Below are 17,682 nucleotides of genomic sequence, written 5' to 3' on the forward strand. Positions count from 1 at the left end.
TTTTCCCTCTGAGACCATGTTTCTGGCAAATTAATATTTCAGTGACATTTTCACGGTGGTTCTTTCACCTTTACTTATTGCCATGACTGGAAAGAGACAAAATCTCCCTTTGAAGAAGAAAAACTAAGATCATATCATTTAGAACAGCTGCCCCCCCAAAAAAAATAAAAAAGTGATTTTCAAGTTCTACTCTAAACTTTCTGCTTTAAATTACCTTAAACTCCTCTGGTAATCTGTCTGCTCTATTAAGGGTTTATGTTTTAAGGAGGTAATGACAATGGTAGCAAATGTCAGGATCCCTGGTAAATAAGGTTTAAAAATATCAAGCAAGTGTAATAAAAACCTACTTCTGACTACTTTTATTTATGTGATTTCTTAACCACAGAGGCAAGGAGTTTCTGCAGAGCAGCTCTGTGAAAGTTCAGCCTGTTGCCAGCAGAGGTCCAAACCGAGAGCCCAGTTACTGGTAACACCTCATCTCCAAAACTGCTTCTGCACGAGACATTTCATCACATCTTCTCTGTTTCTGCCAGCACTATAAAATACTTTGCTGTATCAGCACCATAAACCCTTTTTACCCCATCAATAAAAGAGGAAACAAGAACAAATCACAAGATATGAAAAATAATTTCTCCTAGAGATGAACAAACTTTCAAAATGTGGCAGTGTTCAGTCCTCTGAAATCGGCTGTTCTCCAATATTCAGTTTTCTGAAACTACAGTTTTGAACTGAAAAGGAAAAAAAAAAAAAAGTAAAAGTACCTATCATTTACATTTCACTGTTTCTAAGGTTTTATTCATAAAATCTGTCAATTCAAAGAGTGAACAGAGCCTGTCCTCAGTGCACGGCTGGATACAACATCATTGACCTAAAAGCACCAAATGCTTCTGACCAGGAACAACTTCAAACTGAGAAGGCAGCAGCTGTCAGATCTTCCCTAGGAAATAAACCTCCTGAGATGAGCTGAATGGAGACACTTGCTAGCTATGGGAAATTCAGTGAGGCTTTCTTTCTTGAAAACAAGCCGCCATCAGAAAGATGGAGCACCGGCAGCTCCACGTTCCTTCAGATCTCTGCTCAAAACCACCAGGAGCAGTAAATTAAATTTGCTTAATAAAATCAACTTTTACTCCAGAAGAAGTGCCTGATGTTTTTCAGGGAGCTCGCTGTCATTTAAGGTCATAGCCTGAACTTTCCTCAAATACCCCGTGCCAAGAGCTGGTATAAAACCTTAAGCATGAAAAAAGGGAACATCATCATGGTCCTGTAGCAGCTCCACAAGACACGGAGGTGGAAACCCTGGGCTTGCTGATTCCTAGCGTTCGGATGCCAAAATCCATCACTGCCGCCCTACTTAAAAGAGTCCAGCCTGGCAATTACACTGCTCCCACAGCCCAACTCAATTTATCTCTTGGTGGCAAGTGGGAAAAGAAGCTGATAGCAACTACAGGTATGTTCCAAAAAATATGCAGAAAAACATGTGAGTATGGTACGTGCAGCAAAGGTGCAAAGGGCTGGGATCCAAACACCAGCAGGACCAAACGAGCCCGTTCCTAACGCTTAAGACACTGCTCCAAGATGCTGTGACCTAAAAGGGTCCATCGCAAAGGGTTAGAAAGTATGTCACTTCATCACGCCACTGCTATTTTCAGGCCCTCTTCTGAGACTGCTGCTGAGCACTGCAATTAGCGCTGCTGTTTTTAGAAGGCTGGAGTAGAGGAGCAAAGGGAGGCAGTGAGCCCGCGGCCCCAAGCCTCTGAGAGGGCTGCCCACAGCTGCCAGCAAGAGTCTGAGTGTGAATGGGATACGCAGGACCTAGATGGCCCTTGGCCGTGTGAACACCTTCAACCCAGTGCTCAGCCCCACCTGTTCTTCTCTTTAAAGAGCTTTCCTGAGGAGTCACGAGTGGCCACACAATGCAGGTAACAAGTGTGGCTTTCATTCAGCTCGCCGTGGTTATTTCAGGTCCGCAGCAAGGTCGCTAGACAAATCGGCATAGTCCTGCATGAAATATTCAAAATTAGGCATCCCGACCATACCCTGCTGACTTCCATGTTCACTGGGGTCATCCTCATCCTTAAGCTTTATTAAGCATAAAGGTACATTTAGAGAAGTCCCCTTATAAATAAAATAAATAAATAAAATAAAATAAACACCAGGCTGCCGTGACTCGTTTCCACCGTCCAAGCTATCCGGCCAGGTAGCTCATAATGTGCGTGTTTGCATGACACCTGATTAAAGCTGGTGTCATCACAGTTTTATGGACTACTTAAACGTGGCAGTTTCCATTAAGTGTTTTTAAAAAAGCAATTAACAGTTTTAACAAGAGTTCACTAGTTCAAATCATTTCAGCATTGACTGGTAGATTGTCCTCCTGGGTACCATGCCTGACATTTGCAGTCTCTCAGCCTCTCACGAGCAGCGTTTGGGCAAAGCAGGAAGGGAATTATGAACGTTGCTTGGTGCTGCAAATACATCTCTCCTTTTAGAGGAAACAACAGACTAACAACAAACCACGACACCATCAACTAGCAATTAACAAAACTTGCAAACAATGCTACCAGGGGCAGTGGTGCTGCTAAAGGATTTGCTCTCCCACCTAGCATGAAAGCAAACCCGACTGCAGCAACCCAGCAAGAAAAGGCTGGGAGGCAGCGATGTGTGAAGGAGAGCACGAGAACGACAGCTCACACCTAAATTGTTTGGTGTGATTGACGGATTTGCAAGGAAAAACAAAAATTGGTGCAAACTAGAGTCTGCAACATTGGTTGAAGTGAAGGAAGATCAGGTTTTAGCTGTGTCCTGAGCTGCACGGAGAACAGAGGGTCGGCAACACAGGTGTCAGCCCGACGACATGGAAGACGAAACAGAAATGAGCAGGAAAACAAAGCCTTCATAGCTGTGAGGCTTGCTGAACTATCTTTTGCTAATGATATCTGTCCTGATCTTAATCCTGTATTAAAAGGATTGTGAATTCATGCAGTTTTAAGTCCATCGTCTCATTTTCAGTGCATAAAATCAGATTCTAGGTCATCCTAAATTAAAGTTTAGGAGTAGAAGAAGATTTTTCAAGTGCATCTGATTTTGGCTAAGAGGACAGAGACGCTGGAAATTTTGCCTTACAAATCCGTCCCACACACAAGCACACGAGCCTTGCTTCCTCAAGCCCTGAGATGCCATTTCTTCACCCATTTTGCAGTGTGCCACATTTCACTAATGCAGAATTTTGAGCAAACTGTGTTGTTGCCCACCGTGCAGCCAACTTTAACTGCCTGCCTCCTGAAAATTTGGGCCGATTCTTTTTGCAAGACTCAGTCATCTGTAAATTTCTGGCCCCCCCAGGTTTCAGCACTAAGCCCTGCCCCACAGGGTGAGTTACTCTCACCTCCACTAGGTTTTCCTCCACAACAGGACACAACTGAAAGCCTACAAGAAAGTAGCTGTTGTGCCAGTCTCTTGGAAAAACTGCTACGACACACGTTGTCTTTGACTGGGAAATAACAATAGCTCAAAAATATGTTCAGCTTTTACTGTACAGTATTAAAGCAGCATATTAGCTATTCTGCTTTTTAATTGAGAACGTTTTATGAAAACTAAACCAGAGTCTTTCCTAAGTTATCGCGTATGCTCACAGAAGTACTAGGAGCCCTTTTAATTAAGCCATGAAAAGGAATTTGTTTTCAAGGATGAGGTGGTTTCATCATACTCATTATAGCCCATTCTTAATGGGGGATCTTACAAGCAGCTCTCATTAAACAGCTGTTTGAAATGAGAGTAGGTTGATGCACGCTAGCTACTCCCACTATCGCAAAACCATACTTACAGCTTCCAACAGCTAAAGCTCTACAGTGACCAGGAATTTCCTCACGTTCCTGGTAGAAATCTACCGAAATTTGATGCTCAAAGAATTGAGTTATTGAAGGGTAACACAGCAGCAGCCATTACAAGGAGTGGTTGGGTGCAAAAATGCACTGGGACTTCTCTCCTTCCCCAGAAAACCAGAGCAGCGTGGGGGCTCTGCAGGCAGGGCACACAGGGAGCTCGCCAGGCAGAGCCTGCCCTGTGCCCACCTCGTGTTTAGGACAGTGGGAAGTGCTCGGGCAGCTTGCTGGCCAGGTGAGGTCTTGTGCACACTACTGAAATACAGGGAGTACCGAAGTCTGTACAGGTAGGTAGGAATGTGTCAGCTCTACCTTAAAATATCCTGCTGATTCTAGGGAAGTTTTAAATGCGTTGATGTACGTACCTCTCCCCTGCATGCGCCAGTTCAGCCTGGAAACAACCCACAGTAACGGAGCTCCATCGGTGGAACAAAGGCATCATCTGTCCAACAAGTCATACCAGCATCACACGAGACTCCTCAGGGTTCTCATGCAGCAACTTTCCTCACTCTTTGCAGAAAAAAAACAGTCAGGATTCCTTTGCCTAAGGTATCTGTCATTGTGTGACACATTCCCAGGACAAGCCCAGAGATGTGGTGCGTTGTGCCACAAAGAAAGGGAAGGGGTGAGCTGTTCTAGTGAGAATGCCTTGCTCTACAGTAGCTCACATAGAGCACTGCAGGATTTAAAGACAGTAAACAGGTTGATCCTGTTAGAGATATGGTGAAAATAAGACACATAAAAGGGAAAAGGATTCGCTTGAAGGCACACAGGAACTAAGAGACTGCGCTGAAAATAAAGCCCAAACCTGCAAAGTTCCAGCAGTCTGTTACTCTCCTTGCTATGTACCATTAACCACATCGAGGTTTCCTCTTTCACCTCTCATTTCAGGCAACACACTCTCCCTTCATTTGGCAGCAACACAAAACTAGAATGACTTGGGCAAAATCAGCAGGGTTCATCCCAGTCCTGCTGTCCCAGACCAGACCCAGGCTCCAGAGAAAGCCCTCAGCCTGAGGACAGCCGGACTGGAAGAGCACCACAAAAACCAGTGAGAAAACACGCCCAGCCCTGGCTTTGCTTGCTGTATGTCCTGCAGCAGGCTCTTGGGAGAACAGCAGTGTTCAAACAGCCACCCCAAGTCCCTCTGCTGACCTCAGGGCCAAGCCACCGCCGGCACAACGTGTGAAGAACTGAAAGACTGAAAATGAAGGAGCGCTCAAAATTCCCTCAAAAACTCTTTGACCTCATTAAGGAAAAAAAAAAAAGAAAAAAGTCAGTAAAAACTCTTACAGTCCTGGACTCCATCCTAAAAGGCAGTTAAAAGAAAAAGGCACTGTGGGCACAAGAGCTTGAATTGCAGAGATGAATGAGGGAAATTCTCGTCTCGCAGCAGCAAACCTTTTAGTATTTATGACATTGAAATTACACTGCATAAATAAAGGGAAAGTTAGAAAAGGGCTGGCTTCATAAATAATGGCACATTGTTACCAGCCTGATTACTTCGCTTCTGTTTTCACACAAGCACTGAGCTTTCACAGAGAAGCCTGCAGTTCACTCCAGCTCATCAGCCAAGGGAAGTGGGAAAAGTTGTCTTTGCTGCAACGAAAAGGCCACTTTCACTGGAAAACAGTTTGACAACACACCGCATCCTGACGGGAGACTCCAAGGAGAGGAAGCTACCCCAGACCAAGCGGCACCATTTGGCTGCCCCAGCCAAACATGCTGCAGCAGCGCCGTGCAGGCTGGTGTCACCCAGTAAAAGTGCAAGGGGGGGAAAGTGTTCGTGGCCCCTTGTGCTGAGCCATGCGTATGGTGATGGTAAAATGAATAAATAAGGCAGTCAGCAAGGCTGGAAAGGGGGGGAGAGGAGGGAACAGGTCAGCAGGCAGCAGGATATGAAAAAGAAGAAAGTTAGAGAACACAAAAATTCTCTGCTTTATCTTCCTGAATGGTCTTATTGAATTAAGGCCAATAAATAAATTAAATGATATTAGGCTCAAGTTAATTAGCAAAGTAGGAGAAATAAAGTGAATTAATAAAGTTAGGCTGGAAGCACCTACAGCCAGCTGCATTGCTTATCGCAGCGCAGCCGAGGCTCCCCCCGGGGTGCTACGGGCACTGCTCCCGGCAGCCACCCACAGCCAGCTGGGGACACACGGACAGAGGAGCACAGATGTGAGGGTTTGCCAAGCGTGGTCCATAATTGTGCTGTTAGAAATAAAACAGAGGGTAAACAATGGTTAAAAAGAGGCTGTTCTACGTGGCACCACCATTAAAAACACGCAGGGAAATAATACGTGTTGAAGGCATCCTCGTGTCACAGGGCCGGGCAGCGCATGGATGTTTGTGCACTTGTTGAAATTAGCCCTACATTTCCAGTGCTCTGCCACCAACCTGCACGGGGACAGGGGGACACTTGGTGCCTTTTGCATCAGGACTTGCCAGATCCTTTCACGTTGCACTCAGCCCTCCTCAAACACAACAGGCAGCACAACGCCATACATCACCTTCACCTAGTTGGGTTGAGCTTTAAAGCCAGCCATAGACGACCCAACTCATGCTGTTATTTTTCTGAATTTTCTGCCTATGTGGGGTTAGACTGCACAGCTACCTGTGCTAAACCAAGTCAGAGCCTATCATCATGTCCTTATTGCAAAGTGAGGACACTGAGACCTGCATTTAGCTGCATGGCCCTTTCCATTTTGACTTACAGCAGCCAAGCCAGGTACCAATGAGCAGCACGAACCAGCAAGACAGAAGAGGAGATTTATCTTCCTGGCTGGTCGATGACCCATGGCTGTACAGGTGATATCCATACGGTTGCCCATGGAGAGGGAAGAACAAAAGAACAAAAACCTCAACAAAAGCTACAGACCTCCTGGCCTCAACTGAATTCTACCTATTAACTTGCACCTTAACTCAATAACGTCTTTGGCATCAAAACGCTAATAACCAAATGGAAAAGATTCTGGCTAACAAATATGTGTGTGTTTGCTGAATTCCCCAGGGAGGGTCTCCAAATGGGGTGCTCACTTCACAAACCTATCCTGGCAATTAATAAACTCACTAAATAGCTGCTGAGGAAACGACGAACAGAATCAAGGAAATGCAGCCAGACTGGGAAGGAAAGGTTCTCAAATATACTGTTAAAATTACACAGAAAGACATTTGAAAAAAAGGAAAATGAGGGCAGCTGGAGTGAAAGACAAACAGCAAAGCAGCAGACAACAGAACAGGACTCTCGGTGTCAGCAGACAGCTGCCAGGCAGCGGAGGAAGGCTCCAAAGCTTCCACAGCCCCGTGCTCCACCCTGGGAAGCCTGGCGTGCCTTGCACTTAGTCCTTCTTTTAAAAGGCTCCAGAAGTGCTGATTGTATTTTGCCTGCTGTGAAGTGAGGAGTCCTCCCCATGAATTTTATTAAACTGATTTTCTTGTCTATTTAGTGTGGTGCTTTCTTTCCGCTTTTGTCAATAAATTGGATTCTCAAATTATACGTAGCATTATTAAGCATTCCAGTCAATTATTAAAAAAATACATCAGTGATAACGATCAAAAACTTATTTGGTGCTGAAGAACATTAACAAATTATTGCTGGAGGAGTAATTTTTATTTGCTGTTTTTCCATTATGATGCACTGACCAAAATACTGCTCACAGCATGACTTAATTTATTTCCACTCAGGGAAAGGAAATAATCTTGCAAAATTACTGCAGATCCTAATATCACAGGTTCTGCTTTTAAATGCAGGCCTGCAAAAATAGAAATAGCTGGTGGATTTCATGGCTTTTCCCAGCAATAACTGTTGGGATTCCCCTCAAAGTTTTGCTGTATCTCAGTGTGCTGTAGGACTTTGTTCCACACCTCCTCCTCTTCCATCTGCACTCATGGGGCTTGCCCAAGGGCTTCTTATTTTGAACAGGCATCGAGTTCACCAACCCGATGGCCCTGTACGATGGCTCCAACCCTATGAGAGTCTTATACTGTGTAATATTGCAATGTGTGCTAGGAGTTCACGTGGTAATTAGAGACCTCCTGCAATATACAACTGCACACAGGGGAATGTGGACGTGTTGTAATGTCTCAGCTGTCCACGAGGCTGTTGGTGGCAACACTGTCCCACCAGAAGTCCTAGGAAGGGAAGCCAAAGCTATCCATTTCAAAATGGTGCCCCTCCAAAATAAAATGTATATATAAAATAAAAAAGAAACGTTACTGTTGTTTTCAAGTGCAGAGAGATACGTATAATTCTATGTTTTCTATGACCCAAAATCGGAAAAATTAACCCCTGTACGAGGCCACAAGTTGATCTCAAGAAGCCAACATATTTCTTTCCCTACCACTTGCACCACAGAGTCCACAGAGCCGCTGGCAGCTCAAGACATGCTCCACGCTGCCTTGTGGCCTACCTGCCTAATTGCCAGCTAACTTTCCGCCCCAATCCTTGCCGGCAGCGCTGGCTGTAACGCCTGCAGAAGCAGACAGCACACAGCTTGATGTCCTGGCTGGCTGGTTGCCACTGCAAAGCTGGCAGTTCAGAAAAATCTCATTCTGATGTTTTAAACGGACCGTATTTGATGAGGAAGTCACTGAGGGAGCGAGAATAAATACAAGACAGTGAGATGTGATATTGACGAGTGCCACGTTTCACAGCATAACCACTCTTTGAAAAACCCTGTTGCAGATGAGCTTGGGAGCGCTCTCAGAGCAATCACACACCTCGGTGGGGATGTTACCGGGAGGCAGCTGCCTCCCTTCACGGCAGGGAATCCACCACCCTCCTGAACCTGCAGGGCAGGAGTTCGGCGTCTCATGACTGTATCCCTCCGTCCTCCTCAGGCAAGTTAAGCAAGGATAAGCTTTAGAGCAATATATGGGTATGCTGGAAATCATAAATGAAAAAAAGATGGGAGAAAAAGAAAGGCAGAATGGGCTTCAGCACCACAGAAATGGCAAAAAGGCATCGCCGAGCAGAAAGAACCGAGTACCTGAGCCTGGTTACTCACAGCAACGCCTGGAACCCTGGATGTTTCCTTATCCAGGTTGGAAACTGTTCCCATGCTCCTGCAACACACAATCTGCAGAGGCAGATGCTGAACGCAACCCTAGAAAACATCCCACTTGAAATCTTGGAATAAATACCCTTCTCACCGCTGGAGTCTACAGCTTAGAGGGATGCTAGGGAACATCTTTGCTTTTCTGGCGCTCCTCTCAGATGGAAAAACATTTCTCTTTGCTGCAACACGGTGGAAAGCTTTCCTGTGCTTGAGCCCTGATCTTCCAAAGCAGAGCTCAGCCCTGAGGCCATTTCCCCAGGAGGAGCTGCACACACCCAGCTCCTGCCTGGGAGGGAATTGCCTCTAGGTGAGGAAGATCACTTGGTCTCCACCTCTACCTGACCCCAGAGCAATGTTCCTGGTGCTGGTGACCCTCCAAAATTTCTGCAAACGCTGGGGTAGCCAACAAACACAGATCTGGGGAAATGAAGTGGCACCCACGGAGTCTGCCAGTCCATTCCCCCATGCCTTAATGATGCTTCATCCCAGTCCCCTTCATCCCCCACTTCTGTCCTGACCTTTAATCCCTCTCTCTGTCCTGCACACAGCAATTCCCTCACCGCACACACTCCCCATCACATATATAATACAAATCCAGATCATAAAAAACAGAGAAATAAAATTGAACGCTGAACTCTTGACATCTGCTATCCATTACCGCATTTGCCCGCACTGTCTTTTCCCACTGCTCATTATCATTTGTCTCCATATCGGTCCTCGTGGCTTTTTAATCCAATTCTCACAGTATTTGATACTTCATATAATCGCATACTTGGAAGAGCTGGACGGGGAATCTCAGCTTTGCGCAAAGCGATTTTCTACCTGCTGCCTTGTGAAAGAGGGGCGCGGAGAGGGAAGGAAGAGAAAATCCTGAATATTTAAATCCTCAGCGGCTCAAACGACACAATGAGAAAACGAGACAAAAGAAAAAGGAACAAAAAAAAAGGGGAAGCATTTCTTTTCGATGAAGTCAACTTTCCAAGCCAATGCCACGAGTGAACAGGCAGCAGGAGTGTGACCCACCCTGCCTCTGAAGGGGACGGGTCGAGGCTGGCACCAAGGCCAAGATCAGCCCATAACCTCTGTCACAGGAGCTACCCAGCATTAAAACACTCAGAAAACCTCGCCTCCCTATCCAGACAGACGTGGGCAGAAGTGTCTTTAAGCAAAACATTTTTCAAAGCCTTCCAGGAGGCACTGAGGTGAAGCTTTATTTAACTGTAATTGGATTTCCAATGGCAAGAGGTGCCGCCGCCCAGAACCCAGATAAAGGATGAGCTGGGGACACCGGGGGAAAGTCCCAAGACAATTGCTGTTTGCTGGGCAGTCGATTGCTAGTGAACGGGTCAGAGGACCGATAGCTGTTGAGACCTCTTCTTCAGAGCTTAACAAGCTGAATTATTCCAGAGCTGACATTTCTCTTGGCTTTGGGAAGTTTTACAAGTCTCCATCCAAACTGTGGTAGTTCAAAATGCCACAAAATGCGTTTTTACCATGAAATAGTTTTGTAACGAGGTTTCCAAGGGCTCACAGCGTGCCCTAGAGTTTACAGATGGCTTAAGTCATCCTCAAACATCATTTTTAATGCTTGCATGTTAATAAGGTGTCAGAAATTCTCTTTATGACTTTTACTTTGTGATCATTTCCTATCTCCTTTCTGCTCAGGAGACCGCTGAGGGACTCATTTTAGCTACAAAGCTCTCTCCTCTGATCCTGATGAACTCAGGGAAATGTCGGAACGGGTTTGATACGATAAATTTTTTTTTATGATTTTTATTTTTGCACAAAAATCACATTCCTGTTCATTTTAAGGCGGAGTTAGAAGCAGAGAGGCAACTTCCATCACCTCCTTGTTGCCTGCTCTTCTGCCTCCCACTTGAGGATGAAATGCCAGCCGATGAGGGTCCTGTGCCACCTCCTGAGACACAACTCAGATGTGGTTAATTCTCAAAAAAAATGCTTGTTTGTTTGTTTAAGCGTACCTGACAGCCTAATGCAACTGCAGGAAGAGATTAGTAAGATTTACTTGACCACTGATAAACAAGTTGAGAACCTGCCACGTCTGCTGGCCTCAGCAGCACAACGCCCTGAAACCTGCTATGGCAGGCCTGGTGCGTAATAACATCCCTTCTCTATTCATTAATTAAACCCTTAAAAAGTAATTAGTGGCAACTGCACTGACCCTTACAGTTGTCTTTTCCTAATCACATCTTTAAAAAAATAATATATATATATATATATTTCATAGACAAAATTAAAGCAATGCTTATGTTATCGCTGCCAAAATGTATGCATGGACAAGTACAACTGCATCTCCAGCCCCTGTCACCACAGTCAAATATTTTATGTATGTATTGCACAAAATCAACTGGAGGATGCTGTTATCCCAGGGCTGTGAAATATGGTGCAATGCATCACGTTCTGATGCTTTCCTTCCCACTGACTCTATCGCAGCTGACACAGGTCATTTCATATTGGACTTCCATTTTGAATATATGCATTAAAATGTACCCGGGCCTAGGGAAAAAATATATCTACCTGTGCTCCAAACGTGACAGTAAATGAAACAAATTCAATTTTTCATTAATAGAGAATCATTACTCAGTGCAATGTGAAAAGTCTATGGGAAACTGGGGGCATACCTTTTGAAGGGCTAATCTGTTACAAGGGCTTACAATTTGACAAGTGGTGTATAAAAACCACCCTTAAAGAATATACTAGAGCAATAAATCTACTAACTCAGCAAAGCAGAAAAAGGTCAGAGGCATTCAGCTATCCTGTGATGTCAGCTACTTCACTGGCATGATTCGAGATTTCAGATTAAACTTAACATTGATCTCCAGTCATGCAGTGGATCTGTTTACACAAGACACTGCATTTAGCTCACCAATTATCATCTTTAGCTTCTTTCTTGCCTCATTTCAGTTATTATACGATAAACAGAAGGCAGTAGACTTCCTACAGAAAGAAGACAATTACGGATGCTTTTCTCATTAGCCTCCTTCCCTCCTACGAGGTGACTGAATACAGCGCTCAGATCGTACAGCACTCGGGGTCAGTATGGCACACCAATATTTGGAAGTGGAAGCTGGCAGCGCACGAGGAGCCACCCTAAAAGCAGTCACAGTCGTTACCTGATGAGCTGTGTTACCTGGTGCTGTGTCATGGCTACACCCAGGGGGTCTCCCCCTTGTCACTCCCCGACCCCAGGAGCGAGGCAGACGCCAGGTGCGATGTGCCAGTCCGGTATCTGTACGATCTGCATCAGCACTGAGCACACACAGCGAAATCAAACACCCAGAGAAACAGCAGAGATTGTGATTTTTCTTTAGGCACTCATTAACGCCTATTCAGATATAAATACTGAACAAAGATCCGCATTTCAGCTTGCGGGAAGGCACGTTTGTGCCAAATCCTTCGGAGATTTGGTTCAAGACCAGTTCATCGCCATCTGAAGATTTGCCTGAAACGCTGCCAAAACCCACTGGCACGAGCTACTGTTGCAGAAGAGAAAAGGGCAAAGGAGCTGCAGGGCAGGGTGCTCCCACTGCTGGTTGTGTATTCGTGGATCCTTTTTGGTCTTTGTGCCACAACTTCAACCTTTCCCCTTCTAAGGAGCAGCCCACTGCACCACTGCAGATTTCTCCCAAGTTATTTACGGAGATACCACATTTTCAGGTTTGGACTCAGGATCTGTCACGGGGAGGTTTCTGTCCCTGGTGCAACAGACGAGCTCCCAGCTGCCACGCGAAGGTGCCAGTCCCCAAATGCAGCACGGGCTGTCCTCCTGCACCGAGGTACGCCCGAGAACTGAGGCCACTTGACATGACAGCAGCTGTGCTTCTTTAGCTCAAGGACCTTGTGCAACCACCGGTCTTGCGTCTACCAGCGAGGTTTTCAAGGAGGTCCCTTCAGCTCAGGAAGTCTCCCTCTACACAGGCACCTCCAGCCAGCCACTGGGTTCCTCTCTGAGAGAAAGGAAAGTAATGCAGCACTCCTGACTAACCCGAATTTCTGTAACTTCAAACACCTGAAACCAGAATACTCGCAAAGCCAAAACCTGTTGGCTCTCATTTTCCCATAGCTTGTTCTGGCTCCTTGTAAACAGGAACACCAGAGCAAAGAGGACACATCCATATTCATTTCACAGCGTGCTCAACGCAGTGCTGTGCACCAATTAACCCAGGAGATACGGAGAAGAGCAGGACTGAAAGCCCATCACCTGCACGGGTCAAGTCAGGGAACTCTTCAGCACGCTCTTGGCAAGCGTGGGGGGCAACGAGATGAAAAAGTTTGCTGCTATCAATTTATTCAGGGTAATGAGGACGAAGGCTGACTGAGGAACTGCAGCAGGACCTTCTGAAATGCTATGACAGATGAGACGGCAGATGAAATTCAATAGAGATAAATGTCAAATATGCATGTGGGAAAAACAATCCCAACTCCACACACGGAGAGATGGCCTGTGAGCCAGCCATGGCTAGGCAGGAGTGACATCCTGGATTTACAATGGGCAGCCCCACGGAAATGTCAGCCCAGGGCTCCCAACTGTCAAACATAAAATGTAAAAAGAAAAGGCAGATGATGTTCAGAATCATTCGGACAAAGAAAACTTGGGGAAGTTACACCATGCTTCCCCAGGGTCTTTGCAGCAGGCACAGCGTGGATGGGACTTGCTTGTTCATGGACTTTTCCAACACAGCCACAAGGAGCTCTTAAACCAAACTGGAAGCATGTCCGAGACAAACAAACCAGAGGGATTTTGTGGCTGACAAGGGAAGCTGTGGATGCCACAAGCACTGGCTTAAGGGGAGAGCAGACAGAAGGGGAGAAGTTCACAGAAGAAAAAAAGATCTATTCATGATTACTGTCTAAGAGAAATCACTCCTGGCACGAAGTCCCTGAGCTGAACACAGCTGGAGCCAGGAACCAGGAGCACTTGTCCTCTTCGTGTTCTTCTCTGCTTACAGCCGCTGCTGGAGCCAGGTTGGCGGGCTGGCCCCTGCAAGTGGAATTAAGACAATTACCCCAAGTTCAGCCTCGTGTCCCTTTGCAGGAATTTGATTCTTTGTTCTGTTTTTAATCCAGTGTATGTGGAAACGCTGCTGTTGCATCTCTGGTTCTGTTGCTGTGGGATTTTGCAAACTGAATTAAAACCCAGCAAGGGAGGGGCAGAGAGGCAGAGGGAAGAGGTTGTTCATTTTCAGACTCCCGCTGACCTGAGCTCCCACCACTCGAGAGCCAAAGCTTACCGGGCTCTGGCCACCTACTTACTCAATTTGGGGGAAAATGTCAGCTAAGGCTATTTGCAGAAACTAAGCACGGGCTTTTTACACATCTGCTCCAGTTCTTCCTCTGCCCACCGTAATAACCCACGATTTTGAAATCGTCTTCACAGCCACAAGAAAAATGCCCTGACGTACAGGCATCCTTTTGAGGTCCTGAGTGCCCATCTCACAGGGATCTTTTTGGTGAAACCAAGGAGCTGTGTGAGCAGGAGGAGCCTCTGGAACAGCAGTAATCCAAAGTGATGGGATAGAAAGCTCCCAGCAGCAAGTGGTGACTGGAGAGCTGAATCTTGCAGTTACTCTGTGCGGCTGGGATCAGCGCTCTTCGCAAGAAATTCTGGTCCACAATGCACTTCCCTCTGATATTAATTCTGAAGGCAAGACAGCTTTGTAGTACCTAATCCTATTAGCATGCTCCTGAAATCTGTAGGAGCAGCAATGTAGGCCTGGCCCAGAGACTTAGCTCTCGAGCTCTGCTCTGCCACAAAACAAATGTGGGTTCAATTCAACATTCCCTGGTCCCCTGGGGACTCAGTAGGTAATATCTACCCGTGCCGAGCAACAACAGGAAAGCAAATGAGAGTATTTAAATGAAAATACATCAGACAAAATGTTTTCTTAATCCAGAAAAGTTCATGGATTTTTCCTTCTGTATTTTGCTTTTCCAACTAAATTGGAAAAAAAAAACAAGTAGCTGATTAGATTTTTCCTCCCGCTTTCCACTCTTACTGAGCTCTTCCTACAGTCTATCATTTCTCCTTTTCCTACCAGGATTTTTCAGAGGCAGAAAATAAAATATATATATATAAAGAGAGAAGAGTCAGAGTGAAGAACAATGCAGAGAACTAAATCAAAAACAAAAATTTGAAACAGCAACTTAGAAAATTTAGCAAAACAGGTAAAGGTGGTGTAATATGTTAAGGACCAAAAGAAGTTTCTTTTTGAAGAAAAAATCCATTTTCAACCATTCACAGTGGTTTTGCTAAAGGGAACAAGGTGGCACGTGCTTGCTTTGGACAGAAGCATCATCTCAGGTCGGGGTATATTTTCTCAGGCAGACTGGGTGCCTGCAGCCTGCAGTGGCTGATCCCCAGCAGCTCTGGCAACAGCTGATCAGAGAGAAACCTATAAATCGCCCAGAGCAGCTGATGAGAACATGTTCGATTAAACGGATTTCTGTCCAAGTTCCTGCTGCATGACAGCCAAAATGTTTTAACATTTTTGGAGATGTGTTTCTGTGATAGAGAATGAAGCAGCTGTTTCCTAGCACAAACTGTGGGCTGGTGGCTAGGGCTGGGGGGTGGGAGGCAGCAGAGCAGTGGATGCAGGATGAAGAATTCGACTGGAAATGGGGCAGTGCCTCCACCAGTCGCACCCATTTCAAGTGATGCAGCAACGGCTGCGGTAACAATCCAACTCTAGCTAAAATGGTTTTGTTTTCACTGAATTCTGGAATGAAAACAAGTTTTCTGTCTTTGAGAGGTGCTGTGAAATAGAATAAGCCCCTTGTTCTCCACAGCCCCCAGCCAGCCCCTGTCTCAGCACAGAGGCAATCTGCTGGCAATTTTTTAGACTCCAGAAACATGCAGCACCTCTACGTGCACATTTGTGTTTTGAAGACAGATAATTTTAAAAAAATATTCACCAATAACAAATATGTATTGGGGTTTATTAAATTACAATGGCTTTGTTTAGCCTTTTGAAATTAAGCCATTTCTGAAGTAAGAAACCTATCCCAATGACAAGTCTGCCGACTGCATCGCAATGACTCGCTGACTTCAACTTCACGACAGCAAGAATTGCGTTAGACAGCAAATCTTAGTGACATACAGTGCTGGCTGTGATATAATAATTAGCACAAAGGAAAGGAAATATGTGGAAGAAACAGCTTGGTAACACGGGGCAGCCAGCTGCAGCCGGCTCCCATCTCAGAAAGGAGCTGTGCCCGCTGCCCCGGGAGGTAACGGGGCCTTGCCAGCCCCCTGCTCACAGCATCACCTGGGAGGGATTTCACTGCTGGATGGGTCCAGGCTGGGGCAGCTTTTGCAGAAGCAGCAGATCGAGCACCATGCAGACAGCTGTGCCAACGCACACCCTTTTTGGTGACCCACCTGCCCTCAGCTCGCGTCCCTTCCACACCTGCACAACCTTCAGTTATCCTTGAAGGCAACGAAGCTGCGGATCGCTGTACTTAGAAGCCACATCTGTTTGTGATGTAGAGGGGAAAAGGCAACGACATCAACAAATTAGGAGAAATGGTATTTTCTTTTCTTCCAAGAGAAGTTGCTGTCAAAGAGGGCATGGATATTTTATTTGGCATTTCCTATTTCCTTGTTTGTTGAGTGCTGGAAGTAGCAGCATCTGTTGGGGTTTCTGTTCAAGTTTGCTTCTCTTTCTTCCCCTCCCTCTCAAAAAAAATGAGATATTGTTCATTTGAAAACGTAAATCCAAGACAGGAATTATTTGCATCACCTGCTCCTCACCTCCTGACAGCCTCTGGTATAACCAGCAGCTGTTACCCTCCACTCACTCCTTATTTCAGGGCACAAGCAGTGAGAACCACCACAGCCATGGGCACGACTTCCGTCTGCAACTTCCCTGACACTTGTACTTCAGGACAGACGCAAAATTCAGAAGTGATTTACTACAGCTTTGAAAAGCTAAAAGGGGTTAAAACTGGCTATTCCCACCAAGGATCTCACGCTGACATCAAATGTTTTGAACGGATGATTCAGAGAAGCCAGGATCCCTTGTAAATCAGTCAATAACCGCTTCGTATCGAGACTTTAATGCTACCGTTATCTCCCCGCGGTTGTCTTTGAGGTCAAAACTCCGCCTTGTTCGGGTGCTGAAAGCCACGGAGCACGTTCAGAAGAGCTGAGCAGAGCACGGGGAAAGCAGGCTTTTCATCTGCATCTGCTTTCCTGAGGCACACGGAACAGCTTGGCAAGCACTGCCATTCCTCATCAGGAAAATACTCTCTGATAGCGTTTCCCTCCCATTACTTTCTTCTGACACGCGTTCCCTGGCACTCAATTACAGATCATTTCAAGAACATTTGGCAAAATTTGTCGCTGTGTTTGCATGCCTTTGTTCCCGTTTGTCTGATGAACAATGAGCGTTCAACCAGCTCCAAAAACACACCCAGAAGGGAGCTAATTCCTGACACCAGGACGTGGCCACCCTCCGCCCCAAAGCACCAGCTTAGGACCAGCAGCTCATCATGAGCTGCCCCAAACGAGAAGGTAATGGGGACAGAGCCCAGACACGGCCTGGTCTCCCACACCTACACGCTGGGCATCGAAGAAACCAGTCTGACCCACCAAGGAAACCATCAGGACGAGCCAGCCGTGCTCTTCAGAGCAAACGCATCAATCCATACGCTTGGACAGAAACATTTAAAACAAAAACAGAAAGAAAAAGAGACACAGACACCCTGAGATAAAACTCAGCCAT

This window comes from Aythya marila (genome assembly GCF_965140915.1).
Source record: "Aythya marila genome assembly, chromosome: 8".
NCBI classification, from domain to species: domain Eukaryota; kingdom Metazoa; phylum Chordata; class Aves; order Anseriformes; family Anatidae; genus Aythya; species Aythya marila.